Below are 23,283 nucleotides of genomic sequence, written 5' to 3'. Positions count from 1 at the left end.
CACCACACAAGCAAATTACACACAAGTTACCTGCTGTGCAATAAATGAGACATCTTCCTATTTCATGTCTGTCTTTTACACTTCCAGGAGCAGGGCTGGAGACCTCTCCCTTACCTTTTGTTTGAAATTGTGAATGCCTATTATATAACATAAGGAGCTGCACTTCAAAGCACTATGTAGGTATTAAAGATTCAGCATTAAATGCTATGGTGGCTCCTGCCGTGTCATGAACAGTAGGGATAAAATCAACACCCTATTCAAACCACTGGACATTTTCTCATCAACTTCAGTGCAAACAAGATTTGATTTCTAGGACCAAACTGAGGACCACCAACCAAAGAATTAGTGAACGCAGGCTACATGCTAAGGCAATACATGACAAAATTACTCTCCAAGAACTTGCTGTCTGAATTCTTGCAGAAGTGAATAGTTAAAGAAACTATCTAAATTATATATATTTTTATGAGATTGTAAGGAAGGACTGAAGAGCGAATTAAAGATCCACCGTCAGCTTAAACACAAATACTATAAAAACAGAAGAAAATATTTGTATGATTGCTGTTGATCATTAGAGGCAGTTTAAAATCCAGATTTACTCAGCGTGATTTATCTTCTCTTTCCCATCGGCATGTCTCCTCTCTTGAACTAGGAAAAATCAAAAGGAGTCAGTTGTGCTTTTGGGTTTTCTCCATTCCTGTGTTGTGACTGCAAAAATCATAGGGGAGGATATTGCTCTGTTTTAAAGGAGCAGTTTTCATTAGAAACAGAGAAGGAAAACAATAGAAACATTTCTGTTGGCATTTGTTTGTTTTTATATGGATTCTTCTAAGCAAAATGGAAGTCAGGAGGGAAGGGAGAGTCTCAGCTTCACATGAGCAGGTGCAATTCTCACCCTGCTCCACATCCACTCCTGTGATGCAGGCCAGCTGCACTCCACATCAGGAGCCTGCTGCTTTTACTCTCCACTGTGAGTCTGAGCCTACCTCTTCTTGTGTTTTTACCTGCAGGACTGCTTTCTTCCCACCTCAGAAACAGACTCAAATTCTTCTCTAATCTTGTTTGCAATGAGTAGGACATCCATGCAGTGAGGCTATATCGGATTAAATCAGAAGCAGTAAGAGTGCATTTCTCTGGTAGGTCCCAGAACCCCACATTCTACTATATCAGGTACATAATCCAATCTTTATTTTTGGCTTTTTTGAGACACAAAAATTACAGAAACAACAAGCCAAGATGCCTCTGTCTATGCAAGACAGCTTTTAGAGTGCATTTTAAAGTGCATTAAGAGAATTAGCCTGAGGCTGATGATCATGACCCCTTCTGACAACCTCGGCACATTCTTTATTAACTAGAGATTGTAGCAGTGTCTCAAAACAGGAAAGAGGCATGATATTAGATGGCACAGTCGCTGCACCGTAAGGAGTGGAGTTCTCAATCCAAAGGACCATCTAGAAGTCAGTATTTTGGAGCTCTTCCCTCTCCCTAATAGGACTGGAGGAAATGTTATGAAGAGAGCTTTAAGTTCTCAGACAAAAGGCTGAGAAAGTTAGGAAGTCCTGGGGAAAGTTGGAGAAGTCCTGATGTGTGTTTCTGAGGTTCATTTTTAACTTGCAATGCCAAGCAAAGAGATCGGAGATGCATAATACGTGCCAAATAAAACAAACATTAAAGTTCAATGGCAAACTGAAGCCTTTGCTTTTAACAGAGTTCCAGAAACAAACTCAGAGAACTTGATGCACAAATAATAAAGGTGTGCAAAACAACCTGTGTAGTTACTTTATTTCCAGTCCTTTTGGCATCCTAATATTCCAGCATCTCCTGCTTGTTGCAATTTGTTATCATCTTCCCTCTGTTTTGTTTCCACGTCGTAGGACCAGCTAACTAGTTATTGAGCCAGAAGGGAAAAATGGGTCAAAAACTGCAGATGTCTCAGTGTTTGTGCCCAGGGGACATCACATAACAAGCTGTTACAGTCTGCCTGCAAACTCACTGGTTGGCTTGTTATTCCTGAGTGTCTCCATAAGGCCTCATTGATTCTGGTCTGGCATTTTGCTCTTGATCCTGCAGCGTTTTGGGGGTATCTGCACTACAAAAGGCTCATCAGCTCCTCCAGCACTTCTGTGAGTCTTGGATAATGTTAAGGGAGGCAACTCAGAAGCTAACTTCACAGAGGAGCTATAGCTCTCTCACACCAACCTGCAGATGAGCCATCAGCTGGCAAATTCTGCTGGCCCCTAGGAGACTGTTGGATATACCTGTGCCTTCATAACACTTGCATCCTTGAAGACATTCACTTTTACAAGGTGCTTCTGCATTGGCAGCCCAGGGAATGTGCCTGCTGATCATGCTTCTGTCCTGGACAGCCCAAAAAGCCAGCTTATCATAAGGTAAACTATAGCACAAAGTCTCCTTGCCTACTCTGTGAATTCAGGAATTGCCAGCAAGAAAATGCATTCAAAATCAAATCACGATATATAAATTCTCACTAATGTAGACCCGAGACACTTCAGAAAAGGGCAGAATTTGGCTTTCTGTGACAAAGCTGTGCCTGCAAGTAAAGCTTCTGGAATATGTCCAATAAAGCTACATATACTGTGTCCCTCAAAATACTCCTCTCTGATTTCAGGGGTAGCTGGTCTTCCTGGATATTGTTTTAAAGAGAACTCTGACCCAGGTTTTGTGCAGATGAGTGTGCAACAGCAAAATTGGGCAGGGCAGGTCTGCACAGGGGCTCAGGCTAGTCTCCTGTATCCCTGTGGAAGTCAGCCAGCACCTCCCCGCTCGTGGAAGGGATGAGACCTGTGCATCGCCCTGCCACTGAGGCATTGCACAGGCTTTCAGACCATGGGAATGGTCTGCTCTTCACTTCCCTGCTGTGGCAGCAATGCTGTGGAGCAGCGTGCTGTGCTGTGGGCAAGATGGTCCGCGAGTGAATGGGGAGTTCACCATGTGGATGGGTTGGAGAGCAGGGGGGGCCTAAAATATGGGGAAGGACTAGGGCGAAAGGAAGGATCGTGTCATTTCCAGAGCTTGCCACAGAGGATCAGGGCAGCTGGGTAGCCTTGGTGACAGAAACTGGAGGTGTGTTACGGGGATTTAGATGCTGTTTTTGGAAGCCTTGTTTCAGTTTAAGATGATTAGCAATATCTGTGAAAACCCTCAGGAAACTGGCTCCTTGAACTTTTTTTTATAAAGGCATTAGAGAAGGCACAGCCCCTTCCTTTTAGCAGGAATTCCCTAGCCAGTGACTGAAGAAATGTGTTGCTTTTCTCCTTGCTGAGAAGAGGCAGCTGCTATGCTTGCTCAACTACAATCCAGGCTGCATGGGAAGGCTGAATTTAAGGCAAGCCTGGCTGATGACTCTCACATAATGTAAAACTTCCAAACAAGGTGGAGGGAGCAGCTGCAATTACAGTTTTGGACTGGGAAGTGAGAAAATAGAGATAATTTCCGTTTCCACAGCAATGAGAATAATTATTGTAAATAAGATGGTTGATTGGCAGCTGGAAGACTTGTTCCTACTACTTAGAGCAATGGGCCACTAACAGCAGTACAAACAAAATCGTTGGATGGAGGAGTCCATTTCTAAAGTTTAAAACTCCTTCCCCCACTCTCAGCTTCATGCTTGTTTGTTTGTTTGTTTTTCAGTCGCTCCTTATTTGGACTTTACTTCCCCCCCCCCCCCCAAAAAAAAGCACTGTGTTTTACAAGGTTTGCCTGTGACCATCTCTTCTCTGATTCCACATTACCTCTGCTTCCGTCTGAACTGCTGATTGAATGAGACTGCAAGCCATTCAGAGCTGCAAGCCATTGGCTTATCTTCTCTATAAAACTCTGCAACCACCTGTAGATTAAAAGCAACAATATTCACTCTCAAGAACATTTGAAAACCAGCCATTTTAGCAGGTGACAGACATTCCCCATGAAACTGCTTTCATATAGAGCTGGTTCTCTGGTGCTGTCTCAGACAGAGAAGCCTAGCACATTTCACATACCCAGAGACTGACAAAGCCACGTGAAATAGCCTTTTGATGTGTTAATAAAACACCAAGCCAATTCGGAAGCCATCCTTTGGCATACTAATCTGGACTTCTTTATTTGAATGTTGCCAATGCTTCTGTTGCCACCTAAAAGAAGGTGAGACACCATGTGAGTAAGCCCAGCTCAGGTGAGCTACCTGACCACTGCAGAATGAGAAGGCCGGTGGTGCTCACCTAGTCGAGCTGAAAATCCACTGAAATCCACTTAGCTACTAAAACTGAAAATCTACATTGTCAGAATTAGAATTATCACACAGTCAACTTTAAAACATCAGTACAATTTTCCTGCTGAGCCTATGTGGTCCCAGAAATAATGAGCCTTAAATTAAAAAACAAAAAAACAAAAAACAAAAGACTTCTGAAAAGAAGCGCAAGCTGAGATAGACAAGCAAGTCTCACAGATATCTTGGGGAGCAGGTAATACCTTTTATATTCCTCGGAGAGCTTGTGTAGCCAGTCTTCTCGGACTGTTCCCGTCAGCACATGTTGGAGCACATCTCATGCCTATTCAAACAAACAAAAGAAGATGTCTCATCTTTCACTTTCTCCTTCCTGCATGCTGCAGAAATTGCTGCATACTGCAGGGAATTACTACTCTTCTCTTCTTCATTCTGCTTCGTATGTGGGGAGAGTCATTTTTAATTTTTTATTGCAGTAAAAATAATACAAAGCTTCATGAATGAAGCTGGCAAAATACAGAAGAGGGTTTTACTCTTCATGCACAAAGATAAAATGGTAACATAATATTTAATCAGGGAGTGAAAGAAAGAGAAGTGAGTTCATTAACTTTTCCCTTGACTGAAAACTCCTATTTTCATTCTTCTTTTATTTTTATTCAAATAATTTCAAGAGAACGCCATCCATATGCAAATGTATATGTGTTCTCAGAATACAGCTTTCCTTTATATAGACGATCATGAACACACTCCAGTAGAGAAAAGAGTCAAGATTTTTTCATAGAAATAATTGGCCAGGCAGCCAGTAGTACAAGCTCTATTAACCTCCAGTTCTCTCTTCCATGTTCCTGAGAGTTTGCATACTTCAATGGACAGCATTTTGGAGCACTGGACATCATGGATCCAATTGCTTTTAGCCAAGTTTAATTTTTCATCCCTTCCCCATTATTGATAGAAGAAAAAGAAGACACAACTTTTGCATTTAATTCTCTAGACAGTAAGACTCGTGGTCTCAATGGCTCTGGAGGCTCTGTGTGGGCTCAGCTACCTTTGTCTTTGCTTCTGGGTGCCAATGTCCATGCTGGACTTCGTTAGGCAGTGAGGCAGCAGCCCAGCCTCTTTACTTGGGACACAGAAGGACAGGCAATGGGCTAACACGCTTCAGCATGAGATGACATCTGGATTGTGCCCTAACACACTGGAGTCCTGGAAATGGGAAGGTGACTCATTTTATAAGGGAGCAAATGGCAGAGTGACAGCTTCCAGCCATAACAGGGATCCTCAGCCTCGATGCTTTTGCCTGCTTCTGCCTCCCAACCTGTTGAAAAACCGTCTGTTACCGGTTTCCTGGCTGGGGCCACACATCGGCTCAGACTCTCATCCAGTATCCTCATCAGGTGGAGAAACATTCTTGTTTAGCAGATATCTCAACAAAAAGCATGAGTGAGAAGAAGAACAAGTTTAGCAATAGGAGGGCATATTCAGAGGCAACGGCTCTAGATTATCCCACAGTGCTCCACCCCAAAAACTTCCTGGGCAGGATTCTGTTGGCAGCATGCTCCAGTCACAAAGCACAGAGTAAAATGACAGCACCAGAATATCCCAACAGTTAATATGTCCTGGAGGTGTGCTACTTTTAGAGGATCCTATAATGCGTCTCTTCCAGATGATCCCTCTTATGGGTGTTACCTCCAGATACACCCACTTGGAAAGCAGCTCGGTTGAGCAAAAGAGAAAGAGATGCAAAAATGATCATTAAAATAACCTAAGCAATTCTCATTTTGCCTCTGTGACATAAAAAAATATACTTCTCTCCCATCACCTGGATCTGTTATTTCTGAGTTCTTCCTGCTGTTGTTTCCTTTCAGATAACCACGCTATCAGAAGCCACTAATTTATGAGGAGCAGACAAAAAACAGGAGACCCAGTCCCTCCCTCAAAGACCTTAATTCTGTCAGATTAGTATCTGAAAAACAACCAGGAATTTCTCAATGAATCTTTTTGGAATATTTCCTAAGCAGCTGCTGATTCTTTCAGACTCATAACAGAAAAGAAATCTGAGAGGAAAAACTGCAGCTGCTGCCACAACAGAGAGAGCTTATTATGAAATATTGAAGTCTTTTGGGTTTTTTATTTCATTTGTTTGGGTGGTTTTTTGCTTTTCTTTTTTTTTTTTTTTCTTCTTTTTTTTTTTTGGCCAGAGTGGCAAATTACTATGGAAAATCCACACCAGGAAATTGATACATAGCCCTGCCAACAGGCATGTTCCCATACAACTGCAGATGACTTCGGCTATTTCGGTTAGTAAGAAATACTAAAAGGTCCTTTTCATTTTTGTCCCCTTTTGTGTTTCCATTCCCTTTCTACAGGACTCATATTTTGTGCTGAAGGCACAGAACTGGGATTTGAGTGACTTGCCACCAGTGCCTGCCTCTTTACGCTGCATGCTCGTTCAAATTACCTCAGTTTTCTGTGCCACATTTCACCAGAATCACAGGTATCCTCTTAGCTGCCTCTATGTTTAGTGTAATAGAAACTAAACCTTTCAGAGCAGAGATCACATGCAAATTGGGTTTTTAGGCCCTATTATAATACGATAACTGACAACAGGGAATACTGCATTAAAGTAGGATTCCCAAAGCTGCACTTAATGTAACCTTTCAGTCCTTAATTACTTGATGCAGAATCAGAAATGAAAGAAAGAAAATCCAGGAAAAAAACCCCACAAGTTCCAGGCATCTGCCTCTCGCATTCTCCAAATAGGAAACCCGAGCTGACGGAACTGGAATCCCCCAAGGAGAAGTGCTCCTCTTGCTCAAAAGCATGGGAGCATGTGAGGAACCAGGAGCTGCTCTCACTAGAAGCCAGTTCATCCTTCCACCTTCTGGGGTGCCAAACAACGTAAGCCCTCTCTCACAGGCATCCTTCTCAGGTTACCAAAATGCCTGTACCCTCACTAACCTTGCTAAAAAAACAAAACACTCTTTCTCACATGCTTGAATAAGTCTGGGTTCAGGTGGAATAAGCCTCCTTCTGCCCATAGGTGAATTAGGCATATCCCCGTGCTGTACTGATCAACACAGATGTTTTGTGTTGTATTCAGGGCCAATAGGATCTAAAAGATTATGAAATGAGATATGCTCATGGCATATCTAGCCCAGTGTTACCAACTAAGAAAAATCAGAAAAGCTCAACTTTTGGAAAAGAATTACCAAAGCTTTTTGAGTTCCACAAAATGTTATTTTACATTTGCATTACAAAGCCATGTGTCACTGAGGCCTAGAACCAAAAACAGGGGAAATACCTCATATTGCAATATAGATGGACTTCAGCTGGCATCTGTGGAAGGTGCTAACTGGAATTGAAGAAACTTCTAGTCGCCTGGAAGGCCTCTGACTTGCTTCAACCTCCTCCTTCATGCTAAACACCTAAATATAATAAATGCTACTCTTGAGTAGGTAGGTTACTTACCCATCAGGCAGAACAGGGAAGCTATTTACCGTCCTCCTCTTGAGGCTGCACACTCTTTTTTTCCACCACGGTTCACTTGCTGTATAAGTTCAGTTAAGCATCTATCAAGTCCTTTCCAAATCTGGAAACACTGAGGTGTCATGAAAATATTCCTTTGTTCATGGGTTACTGGCTGGCTTAATTGCAGTAGCTCCTCAAAGGGCAGCTCAATCTGCCTTAGCAACTCGCATGCTTCTCAATGCAGCTACCATGTACAACATGTTGTAAAGGATGCATGGGAAAATAGGAGTTTAAAAGCATCTTGACTCTTCATATCTTTGACAAGTCTTAAGCAACTTGACTAAATGGCTGGCAAAAATTTACCTCAGCATAGTTGTTAAACGTACTGTCAGAAGGAGCCAGCAAAGAACTTCAGGCTGATTTGGGGCTTTTTTTTAAACTTTCTTAAGGAATCAGCTAGACCAAATCCTCCTAAGGAGCTGAGTCCCTAAATTATTCACCAATTTTTAAAAAATGTGGTTTTAACCAGCAATGTGACTCTGCAAACAGCTCATTGTATGTCTTGGAATCAGAACTGCTCTGTGACACAGACATGTTTCATTATCGATTCAACAAGTTTCATTTCCATATGGCTTCAGTTACAGGAAAACTAACTGGAGCCCTTCCTTTCTTGTACAAAAGCATCGTCAGTGAAACTCCAATAACAGAAGATTATTTCAGGCATGTGTAAGGGGTGGAAAGAGCCTGACTGAATCTGATTTGATAGCTTTGCCAGTTTCAAAAATTAGTGTGGATTGACATTTTTCCTGGAAGAAGGAAACAAAAGGTAGGAGGCCAGCTTCTTAGCTGGTGCCTGAGATGATGATCTGATTCCCATTTTCCAGCTAGGAAAATAATCATCCTTGAAGAGAGGGAGGGTGACTCCCTGGGAATACAACAGGACAGTGTGGGTAAGTGGTGAGAGTTACAGTAACTCATCCACAGATCAAAAGACAATGCGAACACCACAGCACAGGGTTTTTTGGTAAATCTGTGCTCCTGATTTTGGCAGCCATTGGGGCTCAGTTCTGCTGGCTTGGACACCAGGGACTTCTCAGGGGGGTAAAGGCCATCCCTTAACAGAGTCCTGCATGGGGTCGTGGCGATTCAAGGCTTCCTTCTGCAATTTGTGGGCCATAGTCAGTGGCCACTCAAGGCAACAGGAGTCTTTTCACTGAGTTCAAAGGATGCTGACTAGGCCCTAATTTGTCACTAGATCCTTTGAGTGTAATTAAAGCCATATTGTGTAGAAATGGAGGGTGGACACAGTTCTTTGGATGATACATTTTACTATCACTGCTTGGTTAGTAAGACTGATGATGATAATAATACCAGTAACAGAAACATCTATTTTGTCTGTGCTGTGAGCCTGCCAGTGGTTTCCAAATGTTACATGATTTAAAGAATCATGGCTTTTTCCCAGCCCCAGCTTTACAAAGATTCACAAGGAAAGAAAGCTAAATCTTCTCTGCCTTTGACATCCCTTTTCTTAATCATGCTGCCTCCTTCTTTCACTAAATTGTCTCACCATTGCTTGAGCCTTGGATGTAAAGTACATCCTTAGACCTTTTTATTTCAATCAGCATTTTGAAGCTTGGTGCTAGAAGACACTATTTTGCTGAGATCTGATGTCATTTATGATGGAGGCCATGGGGGCCCTGAGGAAGGGAACTGGGAACCAGCTCTCTTTGAGAGGCCAGCAAAACCTTTTCATGGAGGGGAGGGGCAAGGTCTGAGCAGCTCCCTGTCTACAAGGTCGATGTTTGGGATTTCTTTACAGCTCTTTCACCGATTACACTGCTTTGGACATGTCACCAGGCGATCATGGATCAAAATCAGAGAAATAGCCCCAGCTCCGGCTGTGGTGCCTTAACTGAGACAGGCAGCAGCTGATTTTTAAACCAGTGAAAGGGTATAGCAACCTCATCAATGTATGGCTGGGAAGGGCTTGTGCCTCTGGCCAGCTGTGAAGCACCACAGCTGTACCACGTGCCAAGCCGAGCATGGGCACAACCATACCAAGTCCTGCTTTCAGGTCCCCCTCAGAGGGGAGGAAGCACCACAGCGGTTCCCATGGGCTCCCGTCTGCTAACCGAGAGGAAGCTCCATGGTCCCACTCCTCTCCCTCAGCTCACAGGCTGGGGCAGCAGCAAATGCACACATCCTGCTCCTTGCTGTCCCAGAGCATGGGCTGCAAGATGCTGCTCACTCTGGGCTGAGCAGGGCCTCCATCCTGAGGGAAGGGCTGGTAACATGTCCTGCACTGCACTACCTTCATTGCAGGGACAAAATGGTTAGTTATCTCACAGTGTATATACATACAGAAATGAGCTAAAAATTAGTCAGATGTGCCTACTGCATCTTTTTCAGCTAGAGCTGCCTAGGCACAGTAAAACGTGATAGATTGTTCCAGTTGTTCTGACCTGCATCTGTGTTTAATCAAGCCAGGTGTCCAGCTGTCTGCTAAAAGAAATTCTTCTGGAAGCCACCAAGATGGGCTTTTCTTTATGAAATCTCCTTACTGTGATAGGTGGTAGCAGTGTCTATTACGCAGGTTGCCATTATATTCACTTCCTTCTAATGCTGCCTGACTTTAACTGGCCAGGCTGACATCTTCTGTGAGAGGTGCTTGCCTCAGGCTGATGGATCCTCAGCCTTTTGTACTGCCTGCTATTCAGCTCCTGTTACTCTGGCCCTATTAATTTCCTCTTAGGTTCTTCCATAACACCGTTACAGTGCCAGAGTCCCTACAGCAGCTCTTACATCCTCACCACCTGATGGGAAGTGGCAGTCATTTCTGATACCCTCTTTGAGCTGCCTCAGGTCATACTACCCAGGGACTGGCAACTGAACACAGCATCTCACAGGTTCAGAGCAGCACTGTCATTGATCTCACTTGCAGCACCAGTCAGCACCTCTAGGATTTCAAGATGGGTGCTGGGAAACAAGAGTGCACAGAGGTGGTGAATACCGGCGAAAGCCCGGTGAAGTGGTGTGTGTAACATCCGGCGGGAACGCTGCAGCAGCGGCAGGGAGAAAGTCCAGTTCTCAGGGACAGCACTCCAACGTCTTGCTAATGAAATGATCTCTTCCTTCAGCCTCCACCTCAATTACCACATGCCTTCCAGCTTCCCCAGCACAAGCAGGATAGGTCAATTGGCAATAGCCTCATCCATCCTTGTGTTTTCCTGTTTGGCCCCTCTGCAGCTGCACTCTGTGTACTGAAAGAAGCCGGGTTCCAGTGGCTAAAATAGCATGCAAGTTAGATAGTCATAGAGCCCAAAATAAGATTGCACAAGGCAGCCATTATTCTGGCTCTCACTCCCTTCCTGCTCGTGGAGGCCTTGGTTTTGCAGTCCTTCATATTGTTCTGTTAACAGTGTTGTGCCAGGGTGTGTGTGAAAGTCATTTAACAGAAGCCGGCTATCTTTTGTAATGATTTCTCAGTGACAGGTCTGGAGCAGAAGGCCAGGCCAGCTGCCAGCATAGTGCCTGGGAGACAGGTACTGTCATCCTATCCATGGGGCTATCTCTCCTTGGGAAACTGAGCTGATGGAAACCCCAGCTCTACTTTCTGGGAAATTCTGACCAACCCACATTAGAAGAGTCTTAAGAGGTATCCAGGCACTAAACCCCAGCCAAGATCAGCCTGCCAGGCCCCACGCTACCCAGGAGAGGGGCTCATATTTTAGAGCTGCCTAGAGAATGTCTTTGACATGTATCATGGTCCTCCTTAGGGTCCTGGCCATGCAGATAAACACCTGCTCAGAGCACACCACAGCTTTCATCTGGAGTCAGCATGTCCTCCTGCATAGAAATCAGGGCGCGAAGAGGTAGAAGAGTATTGATGTGATCTTACTGTGAAACTCGGATGTGGCCAATGCGTGTACCTAAATTCAGGTGCTGAGATGGACCTTCAGCTGAGATAACCCAGATGTGAACCTCTGGTATGAGAGATCGCATGCCCAAGAGCGCTACTATTTACCCATCCTGGCATCACCTGGTTTTAATATTTAAAACAATGTTTCAAGCCTAAATTCTTCCTGCAATCATGAAATAAAATAAATGGAGCTCCCAGCTGACATGCAATCTCTTCCTCCTTTTTCTGGTTGTGTCACAACTGGTCCTGCTTTATCAAGCCTAGCACCTTTGCTTTCCACTGAGAAAAGCCAATTGGGATTTTATACTTATAAAAAAGCATTAAAGCAGATCTCACAGTCTATCAGAGCATGTGGTGCTCTTTATCCTAGGAGCCCATCTTCACTGCTGCACTGAGCAAAATGGGCAATTCTCCTTCTGCAAGCCAGCTATTCAGATCTCAAACAGCTATTTTTTTTCTGAACGGCAATTATTACAAGCTCTCACTTTTACAGGCATGTTGTGCTGGATCAGAAATAGTGATGCATGGCCACTGAAGGTTGAGCCCTGTGTTTTGCTAACGCTCTGGAAGATGTTACCATCTGTGACATGATTCAGATCAATGGTTTAGTGAAATGCTGTTGGCAGGGAGATAGTCTCCAGATTAATGCTTTAGAAATTCTCATGTTTCCAAATGATGTTTTGCCTTCCCTTTCCCTCTGCTATTTTCTTCCATGTTTCCAAAGGTAAGGGCTGTCAGATGTCACAGGTGCCCCATTAGCAGTCTGGACAGGGCAAGAAATACAATTCTCGTTGGCAAAAAGACACAAGACAGAAGGGGACCACAGAGATCCTTCCCCTTAGCTGCTTTGAGGGAGAGCAGGGGCACACTGGGGTGCCCCCAGTGCCAGTATCACAGGCCCACAACGAGCACCCTCCTCACAGATACCTTGTCCTCACAGTATCCCAGCATGGAGGACATCCTCAAATCACACGCAGAACGCAGCCAGGAAAGAAAAGACTGTTCTTTTGTGAGAGCCAAATTTTGTCCATTTGAAGACCACCATGGCAAATTGTCAGGTGCCTGTGGGATGTGCCCAGTTTGTACAACTGAGAACGAATTGAAACCACCTTTGATGTTAATACTACATATAGTCAGCCAGTACTACAGCTCCTGGCATGCAGTGGTCTTTTCTGGTTTGCAAGAGATCAAAACAACCTTGTTACTGATTTGCACAGAGGGACTTTGCAGAGGTCGCCTCATTGCTTTAGGTGCTGCTCAAACAACGACAAAGGGGTGGGTCTTTTCAGTAAAGAGCTCACAGACTTATAGAAGACCTAACAAAGGCATACCAGAAAATTTAGACACAAGAAAGAAAATTCAACAGTACTGTTCTGTGCACCTCTCCCCAGCTGTTTCCAGCTATACATTTTTCCGTAAAATAGCTCTTGCAACGCGGGCAATTTTCTTCAGCATGGTTATCTCCGAGATGGCTCCTTACAAAGCACATACCCAAAACCAAGCTCTTCATCTCTTTCTGTGGCAGTTCAAAGCCTGCCTCCCAAAGCGCACAGTGAGCATGGAGGTACCCAGGGCAGTCAAAGCAGTGCTGGTGCACAGGTATGCCTACACCAGGTGGTGGGCAGTATGCAGGGAGGGACACTCTAAAGGGGAGTTGAATCTCATCAGATGTCCTCTGGGTAAAACAACCTCCACGTAGCAATATTCGTAATTGAGAAACAGAGGTTAGACTAAATGAATTCTCATCACCATCGCGGATCTGCATAAGCTGCCCAGTGCCACAGTAATTGAGCACAATAATTAAGCAATAAAGACAGTCATTTTTGAAGCACTTTAAACACCATAAAAACAGTTTTAATGGTTTAAAAACCAAAGTGCTGGAAGCCGTCATTGTGACAGCTCTGAAGGCAAGTGTCGCATTCCAGGAATGAGACTCAATGAATTCAGTCACAGCAAAGGTAGGACACTTTGGAAAAACCAGTTTGGTAAAACAGAACATTCTTATACCTGTACTTTTCTGTTATTTTGTAGATTGGACAATATGTCTGATCATTTTATGCAGCTCAGTTAAAGTAACTTAAAAAATTATTTCTTTGAAACAATTTGGAAATATTCCTGTTCTCACCACATATTTCATCTGGAAGGCAATTTTCCCCGGCCCTTCTCTACATCAGCCTAGCATTCTTGTTAGAAAGATGTGGTAATACACAGAGACACCAGCATCATTCACTGAATGAAAATACTGAAACAGCAAACGGTTTCTAAAAATAAAAATATAGTGAATATGTTCTTAGGTCTCTAAGGCATTATACGGTGACTAATCAGAGCAGTTTTCCTATGAAAAAAGGACAGAAGCAATAGAGATGGAATCAAATTTAATAGTACAAAATGCGAGGTCATGCCCTAAGGGAGTAATAACGAGAATTTCTGCTGCCAGCTGGGAGCTCATCGGTTGGAAGTGACAGAAGAGGAGAAAGACCTGAGTGCGTCAGCCGATCAAATGACTGTAAGCTGGCAATGTCGTGCAGATGTGAGAAAGACAAATGTGAACCTAAGACATGTCAGGTGAGGGATTTCTAATAGAACTAGGACAATTTTAATGCCATAGTAGAAGTACAGAATATTGTACACCTATATAAAAGATGAATTAATTTAAAACGGCCTTTTCTGTGCCTTTCTATCTTAGGATGACCAAGGGAGGAGAGAGCTTTCTTTTACAAGAAGAGACTAAATGAGCTTGGTTTCTTCAGTCTAGCAAAATGCAGGCTGGAAAGAGATATATTTGTTGCTTATAAATACCCTGGGGGGAAGTACCAGGAAGAGAGAAGAGCTATTTGAGTGAAAGGGCAGTGCTGGCACAAGAACAAGTGGGTATAAATTTGCCAGGAATGCATTTCAGCTGGAAATTAGAAGAACGCCCTGGCTGTCCAAGAAGTGCATTTCTGGGACTGCCTTCCTGGAGGTTTTATCAGAACAGCAATCCCACCTACTTTTAACACAGAACTAGAATGCTTCTTAAAGGGATTATATACCTTAGCTACCATTAACAGCAGGGGATTGGGCAATATGACACAGAAGGTCCCTTCCAGCCCTGTTTTCCATAGTCCTAAGGTGCCTATCTCACTCAGCAATCAGGTTTCACATGGATGATATTCAATTAGCTTTGAGCTGTCAAAGCTATCTGCCTTTCCTTGCTTTTCTGACTATAAGAACTCATGCTCAAGGCCTAGGGCTGTCTCCTGGCTACTTTTTGGCCCACTTCATTGTAAAATGAGTGAAATCAGTCTCAAGCCTGTTTCTAATAGATGCATGCTACACAAGCAGACTCTCCACCATGGCTATAGGAGAATGGGCCACAGATGCCAGGTTCCTTAGTGCACTGTGATCGCTTCCTGCACAGATTGGAGAGAGATCACTTATTTTCCAGCCATTCCTGCAGCTGCACATTGAGCCCTCGCTCCCACAGTGCCAGGAGCTTCATGAGCACATCATAAACAACTTTCCGCCTTGAGAAGCTATCTAGCTAAAGATGAAGCTTGGGACAAAGGCATGGAGCAGGGTGGGAAGCCATAGTTTGCAAGCCACAAGTAGCTGACAAATGGCAGCTCAGGGCAGCTTGCTTGGAAACTGCCCAGCTTCCTCCGTGCAGCACACATTCCTGTAAAGTCACCTGAAATGCAGAAGCAGCCCACTACAGAAGCAAAAAATAAGGCAAACAAGTTTGGCGGATGATTACATGGTAGGGGCTGAGTGAGGCTGGGTACATGTCACTCAAGTTTTTCTCACCTGAACACATTTAAATGTATAATCAGAAGCTGGGAACAACCCTCAGCTCTGTGAAGGTTTTCTAGGTGGCTCCTCAGATCAGTATGTTCTGACCACCACTGAGATACAAGGGAGTTTCTGCTTCCCCTACCTATAATGGGAGATTCAACAGATGATCTCAGAAAGTGTCTAAATACAAATCATGAGATAAGGATGTTTCTCTAGTTTCAGGCCTAAGTGTATCAGCATCAGCCTTCATTTTCTTTAACCTTCTTCTCCCCGACATATCACTGCCATCAAGTTGCAATATTGTTGGGGTAGTTGTTGTTTTCATGTAGCACTGTAACTTTATATAGCAATTTGTCATTGGAGATAAAGCATCTTTGCTGTCCCAGGCAGCTTACAAGCTGAATCAGGCATGGTATGCAAATTCAACTGGCAGTTAAGAGTTCAAGCGCAGAGGAGTCTGGAGGAGAGGAAGGAAGGGGGGAGTGTTTCAGGAGAAGGATTTTCCAGAGGCCTGTCAAGGAAAATAAATAGTGCATGTGCAGGCGAGAGCAGGGAGAGCACGCCAGGCAGAAGGGCAAGAGCCAGACAAAGGGAGGCCACAAGGAACATGAAGAAAGTGCAGAGACGTGGAGGGAAAGGAGGTCAGAGGAGGAAGTTAGACCAGAGCTAACAGCGCTGTTCATGTGATGCGAGGCTATGAAGTGAAGAGAAGGAGTCCAAATGGCACAGGAAGAAGAGGCAGGGAAGCACTGAAGGGATGTGGCAGAGCAGGAGAGAGGCAGAGCTGGCAGCAGACTTTTGGACACAGTCAAGTGGAGCAGAGAGACAATAAGGAAAGACAGAGCCGCCAATGTGAAAGGAGGCTGAAGGGAGGAGTGGAGCTTCAGATCCAGGGACACTGTGGAAAGTGTGGATTTCTACGGTATTCAGAAAGAATACAGCAGCAGAAATTAGGGACACAAAAAGACCCCAAGGCTGTATATCCAAAATCCCTCCACAATTACTCCCCAGTCTTTGTGGTGGTGCAGGCTGCCATGGGAAACAACCCAGCCTCTGCAGCACAATCATCGCTGCATTATTTGGGCAAAGCAGGACATAGCCTTTTGCTCCTAGGAAGACAAATGCCTACATTTTCAGTCACCTGTCCTTCTCCAGGATCCTTTGGTACTTTCCCCTAGCTCTTGGACATTAACTCCAGTGTGCTGACTGCAGTCCTTCTGCAGGGATTGGGATCTGTGCTGGAGAGGGGGACTGCCAGGGGAAAAAATGAAAAATGCTGGAGGCAACTCTACTGTCCTGTAGGGCAGTTTCTTTGTTCCTCCACAGCAGAAGAGGTAGGAAGGGATGTTCAGCAGCGGGAAGGAAGGGCAGCACAGCAGAGCTCTACTCTCCCTAATCCTTTGCTGGTGAAAAGATACGGTTGCCCCATATAGCCCTACAGTACACTGCAATTAGCTCTGAGGTAGGAGTCACAACTGGTTTCCTCTGCCATTCCCAAGCCCTGGCATCACTTCTTGGCCAAAATCATGGAAGGATCAGAGCTAAGTCCTCGACTTCTTCAAAGCAGTAGAGTACTGTAGGTAACACAGAATGGCTGCCGTGTCCCACCCCAGGCTGCCTGCACTTCATTGCTGGGCAAGCAACCCTCTTATATAAACGAATCTACAGAGCATTTGGAGATGCTTCAAGGTGAAAAGCACCTATAAAAGGACTTTTTATTACTGAGATTAAAAAGCTGTACAATGCCTCACTCAGAAGTGGCCCCGAGTTTTGTCCTTTTGCAGCATGGATGTTATTTAACTGCAGATGTGCATGGATGTTTCTTAACCACAGCTCTTTGCCTTCAGTTTGGCCAGTTTCTTTGTGTTCACAGCAGTGGAATCATTCCCTGTGTGTTTTGACACTACGCACACAAAGCAGTACCTCACTTAGCCTTAGCACAGCTCCTGAACATATATGTTTATTTCAGATTTATAGTCCAAGCACCGCACAAGCCCTCAACAAATGCTCTCTTCAAAAATTGGCTGCGCACCCAAGCCAGTCAAACTTTCCATGGAGTCAGAAACTCAGAAATCCCTGACCAAGAAGGAAACATTGGTCTAGTCTGGATAGATTTAAGGAGAGGAGGGGAAAAGAAAACACATTCATCAAGGTTTGTCTAGTCTAATGATATTGGCCTGAAACTCAACCTTCCGGTTTTTTTATACTTTATACCCTAGCTGACCAGCTACATCTTATTGCAAAGCCCTACACAGAAGCAAAGCTGGAAGTAAAACTAAAAGAAATAATGCTATTCCTCCACTTCTAAGGCTACAAATGCAGCCTCCTGCCATGAGGTCCATGCAAGCAGGCCCCTAGCTCAGCGACCATGAGGAAAAGGGATCTCCATGGTCTGTAGTTGGGAAACAAATGGGATGGGAGCAGACCTTTTTCTCAGTATGGCCTTGGGTAGCACAAAGCAGTTCTTCCCCCACAAGATAAGAATTCATGGGAGAATCTGTGCTGGTCTGCACCAGGACTGGCAATGGGGACAGTGACTAGCCGAGCATGGTGCGCTCAGCACACGGGCTCCAGAGCAGGGATAGAGCCACGGCGCAGTGGTGCAAGCAGCTGGCCAACCATGCACTCCCCCATGACTGAATACTCCTGGGTAGCCTGAGGAGCACAGCGAGAGCTTTGTGCTGCCCCATCCCTGCATTGGTCCAGTGAGCCCAGGTTTCCAAAGATAGTTAAAGCTGCCTTTAGATGGGGATAGGAGGAGGAAGCAGGTGGGAAGGCCTATGCCAAGATGCCTTGACGTTGATACTGTCTATGCAGGAGCCTGTGGTACTGTTGGAGAAGCCTCAGCACCCCAGGGAAGGCAGGTTTTTCACTGGGTTCAGTTTTTTCACTGGGTTTTCAAAGGCGTTTGTGTCAGGTGACAGAGCAGGGCTTGATTTTCAGGAAGGCTAAATTTGAGTTAGGCAGCACAGAGCAGATGTCAAAGAGACAGCCAGGAGGTGGGACCAAGGGAAGCCACAGAGAATGAGTCACCCACGGCCAAAGCCAAGCAAGGGCTGAACGTTGAAACAAAGTGTATAAAGCGAGAACAAGGCCAGAGCAGAGTGGGAAAGAGAAGTCACCCTCGCAGGAAAACAACTGGAGGGAGAGAAGAAGGAGAGCAAACAAAATCAGAAAGGCACTGGAGAGCAGGATGTAAGAATGACTACGCTTGTTTAGACTGGTAGGCCATCCAGTTTGGTATGCTGTGGCCAGGAGCAGACATTGAAGGAAAAAGTGCAAAAAAGCCAGGACACGTGTAGTGTGACTTTCCCCAGAGGACCCTCCCAGCTTCTGGCAGTCAAAGGCATAGGAACTGCTCGAGCCAGAGGCTGCATCTGCAACTTTAATAGCCTTCAAGGACCTTTTCTGCTCTGAAACTAATTGCTTTTCAAACCCCTCTGCACTTTTGGCCTCCATCCTACCTGGCAGTAGTGAGCACCGCGGCCCCAAGGGTGCACCGGGGAAAGCACTTCCTCCGGCACTGGCAAGGGAGGGCAGGCAGAAAGCAGCTGAGAAATCGGGGAGGACAGAGGGGAGCGCTCTGGCAAGGGATCCATTGCATCAGCCCATCCACCCACTTAGACAGCACTCCTGAAAATGGCAGAGCGAGGTCACATCGCTGCAACGCGCTCTCAAATTCTCCTGCCAGCCCTTCACTGGGGCCAAGACACTAGCGGCGCATTTGAACAGACTGCCCCAAGCATAATACCATCTAAAGGGAAACTTTCTTCACGGAGAAAATGCCAAGACCAACGACGTTCAGCATGGAGAAGTTGCTTTCCCCTGCAGAGGCCTGGGGAGCTTGAGGTCCCCACAAGGCCAGGCCCTCTCCGAAAGAAGAGCCCCGGGCCCTTTTGCAGCCTGTGCCAGGGCTGCTTCCTGGCCACCTCTGCACTAACCAATGTTGGAGAGGCACAGACCTGCCCTGGGAGCAATGAGAGGACAAGAAAAAGGCTGTATTTCTCAAATGGTAGAGCCTTTCTTTTTCCTTCCTGGAAAGGGGCAGTAAATGAAGGTATTTTGACCATTAAAAGAGATAAGGAGAGAGCGGGGAGGGGGGAAGGGATTTGGTTTACAAATGAAACCAGCGTGTTATGGTGAGGGAAGCTGTGAGGTACAAGGCCGTAGTGGAAAAAAAAACATTCAAACCCTTTACAGCATCCATCAAAGCAATAACATTATTGCATGATACGTTTATAGTTCCCTTGCAGCCGCAGCAGCAGCTTTCCAGCCAGGCTGGGCTTAAAATGAGGCCAGAGTCAGTTCTCTGCTGCTCTGACACCAGCAGACAGGTCTTTTTTTCTTCTTCCTGTGCATGGACGTTTCCTGGCCTCTAGCAGTGACTCCAAAATTCATTTCACCCTTTAATTTGATTTCATGGAGCAGGGGGAGGCTGGTGAGGGCTTTAGGGGGAAGGGGTACCTGCCACCCGGCCACGAGGGCAGCAGCGCTGCTGCAGAGGCAGGGGTGGGACAGTGTTGCTATGGCAATTTATTCCCACATATACACACGCGCACGCGCGCGCACGCACCCCCCTCCATGGCTCTTCTGGCAGGGAGAGCAGCTAATGCCCTATTTCTGGTGTCAAATTTCAGCGAACACCAGTCGCTTTCATTCCATCACATTCAGAAACTGCTGGGCTTAACTAGGTCACATTTTCTCACTGTATCGGAGGCGAGGGCTCGCTTTGCCCAAGCCATTTGAGCACCCTGGGAGGGTCTGACCGAGCAGCCCCCTGTGCGCCCGGTGGAGTGCCGTGTCCCCCTGCCTTCCTCCACAGCAGTGGCAAAGACCTGCAGGAGGAACCGCGTCCAAACGCTGCTTACAGTCCCCAGGGTTTACGGTCCGAGGTGGGAGGCAGTTGCTGTTCAATGCTACAAATATATGCATCTCTGAGACAAACTATTGCACATCTGCATTTCCCCCACTAGCTGTCAAGGCCCAACCTTCAGAGGCTGCTTTTGTCCACAGCCACGTGTGCAGGGCAGGGAAAGCCCTGTGCAAACGGGTGCCATTCCCTGCTGTGGGGATAAGTCTTGGATGGCAGAGCCTCAGAGGGGAGCATTACAAGTTGCCCACCAGCACCCGCCAGGCTGATTCTCGGCCCCGACGTGAAATGTGGACGTCTGTGATCCAGCTGTGCATCCAGCCCTGCACTGAATCGTGCTGGACACTCACAATATCAGCACCTGGCACCATTTCATCCTCCTGGCTGATGATGCATGGCATGAAAAAGTCCATCCTTCTGCTAGCACTAGCCATTTTGCCTGTCAGCGTCAATGAATGTCTTTTTGATTGTGGCTTTTCGAGGAGGATAAACTCATTTGTCTTTGTTTTTCAAGCACCTCATCACAATCGTCCTTATACAGGTGGGAACAAGACAGACTTGCTGTTTCCAGCATCTTTGCAGTCGCCATCTTCTTTGCCAGTTTTGCTCCCCATTCTCCACCCGTGTTACTCGTGCAACAGGAAGACCGCTCTGGCCCATAATTCACCCGCTTTTGCTCAGAAGGGCGGTAATTCCAGCGTGGTTTCTTTTCCCCGTCTATATACAGCCAGCCATTTCGTTCTCGTCTGCGATGGCTGCTGCAGCCTGAGCAGATGTTTGCCCTGAACCAAACACAATGACGCCTGGTCCCCCCCACATCATTGCCTGGACGGTTACTGCCGACCAAGAAGCCAGCAAGGCGGAGGTGGCGTGGAGACGTCCTTCCCCTGTTTGTCCACAGCGAGTTTCGCCTGCCCATTTGCCCAGCATGAGTAAGTCCCACTGGGTGCCTTCGCAGCCTTCTCTAACCTAAATAATTTTTGTACCAGCTGCAAAAGCTTGCTGCTTCACTGCCTCTCCCACTTTTCCAAGGCATTAATTAATATTAAGCACTGGCAGCAGGCTCACAGCTCGCTGCCCAGCCCTGGAGGGTGCACATGTCCCCACCATGCTTGCGCCTGCCATTCTCCCCACCAGCAAGAGCCCCAGCATCGCCTCTGCACCCCCACCTTGCCAGGGGCTTCTTGGGGCTGCGCGCTGTTGTTGTGCTTGGCTGGAGGGGTGTTTCCAGCCCGGGCCGGCCTGTGTTTTTAAAAGCAGCACGCAGGTTGCCCGATCTTGGATGGCTCCCTCGGCTCCTCCGCGTTGCAACACACTCAATAATTCAGAGCATTAAATGGCCCCTTCAGTTCAAACTGAGCTTCCTGTCCCCTGGGGAGACAAGACAGTTGAGGGAGAAATGAAGCCACGAGCGCGAGGAGCTCGGGGCAAAAGCCTCCACTAAGCAACATGCGATGGGAAGTCCAAGCCACTCGTAGCACCCAGCTCCCTCACCACCCACCCAGGCTGGAAATCCCTCTCCACAGCCTGGAGAAGGCATCCATCCCCCTCAGCATGCTTCCCCACAGTTTCCCCTAGTTTTAGAGGTGTGGAAAGGCTGTTTTTTTCTTGCCTTTAAAGAAAAATAAAAGGAAAACAGGAGTTTTGTTCTGCAGGTCTTCAAAGCACTGCTGCCTGGCAAAAGTAGCTGTGGACATAATATCTACTTGCCCAAAGGTCAGACTATCCCAGGTGCTTTACCACCTCCCCATGCTTTCTTTGGCTCTTTTAAGCTCCCCTCTTTTTCCTGAAAGACTTGTCTCTGCGTGGGGAAATCAGCTGCTCATGTGGCCTGCAAAGCCCTGTTCAGCTGCTCACTTTGCGAGCATAGCCACACGAAAAAGTCCCATGCATGCACAATACAGGCCTCTTAAGCAATCAAAATGTGGTCAACAGAAAACCACCTCCGCTGGCATAAGCTGAGAGAGTTCCCCACAGCAGAGGTTATTTCCCTGACTAATTTCAACCTTTCACTGTCCCTGGTTTTGGCCAAAGGGCCGCTAAGAACATTGTTTGTGCTTTCTTCCAGACAATCTGTTGAACCACATTTCTTCATATTTTCCAGAGAAAGCAACCTTCCTGCAAAGACCAAGGCTGAGGCAGTGAACACTGCTTGAAAGATGGACATTTTGAGCAGCTGGGGAGCAGAGGGTCAGAAAGAAATCAGGTCCCCAGGCTGGCTGAGGCACCCCAGGCCGCCTTGCTCTGCCAGCCCCCCCTGTTTCGTAGCTGCAGCTGCTGGCAGGGTGACATTTTCTTGATGCTCTCCCAAGCCCATCTCTGAGCTTTGTTCATGTTCTCCTTTCTCTGCTTCAGTGATGTTTCCGTGTCTTTTCTCCACGAAGCAATACAGCCCCCTCCCACTGCACCCAGCCTCCTGCACTTACCTTCAGTTACTCTCGTCCCTGGTGACACCTCTCCTGACTCACCTTTTTTACAGCTCCTGTAATTTTAGCTAAATATTCCAGAAACAAACCCGTTTGGCTTTTTCATATGTATCTTGAAAAGAGAGCGGCTCTTAACAACATCTCCTGCTGATCTCCTTGCTGCATCCAATTCATTTTTAAATAGTGCCACTAACAGGACTTGAGGACTAAAAATCTACATCAAAAATATTGCGTGCTACTCACCCCCGAAGGTTACTTTTTTGTTCAACGCTTTCTGTTGCTTTGAGTTCTTTCTGAGGCAGGCTCAGGAGGGGAAGAAGAGCTCCTGAGAGAGAGAGATTTTGTTATTTTCATTGTGACTACAGACTAAATAGGAGAGAGAGAGAAGGACTGAGTGAAAACTCCTTTTTCTCAACTCAATTTGTAGTGCAGAGGCATTCATTATTTCATGATAAATCTCTTTCTTACTACCTTGCTATCAAACTTTTTCTAGTCATGTTCCACCCTCATTGGTTAATGTTCATCAGATTACTACTAATCTTATCACAGACTTTGTTCCACTCCTTGGCCAAAAGTCATGCCTATATCACATGGCTCCCCATCTCTG

The 23,283-nt window shown here is 46.0% G+C and overlaps 1 long non-coding RNA gene across 1 annotated transcript; it reads right to left on the bottom strand.

The window, feature by feature from the left end:
- Positions 1 to 444: 444 nt before the first annotated feature.
- On the bottom strand, positions 445 to 23,092 carry LOC135330271 (uncharacterized). Its single transcript, XR_010392186.1, has 4 exons — positions 22,920 to 23,092; positions 4,465 to 4,544; positions 3,750 to 3,844; positions 445 to 645 (listed from the first exon to the last, which is right to left on the bottom strand). It is a non-coding gene; the product is annotated as an uncharacterized LOC135330271 (long non-coding RNA).
- Between the last annotated feature and the right edge of the window lie 191 nt (positions 23,093 to 23,283).

This window comes from Dromaius novaehollandiae, chromosome 1 (genome assembly GCF_036370855.1).
Source record: "Dromaius novaehollandiae isolate bDroNov1 chromosome 1, bDroNov1.hap1, whole genome shotgun sequence".
NCBI classification, from domain to species: Eukaryota; Metazoa; Chordata; class Aves; order Casuariiformes; family Dromaiidae; genus Dromaius; species Dromaius novaehollandiae.
Note: the sequence above shows the minus strand (reverse complement) of the source record. Positions and strands in the feature narration are given on the sequence as shown.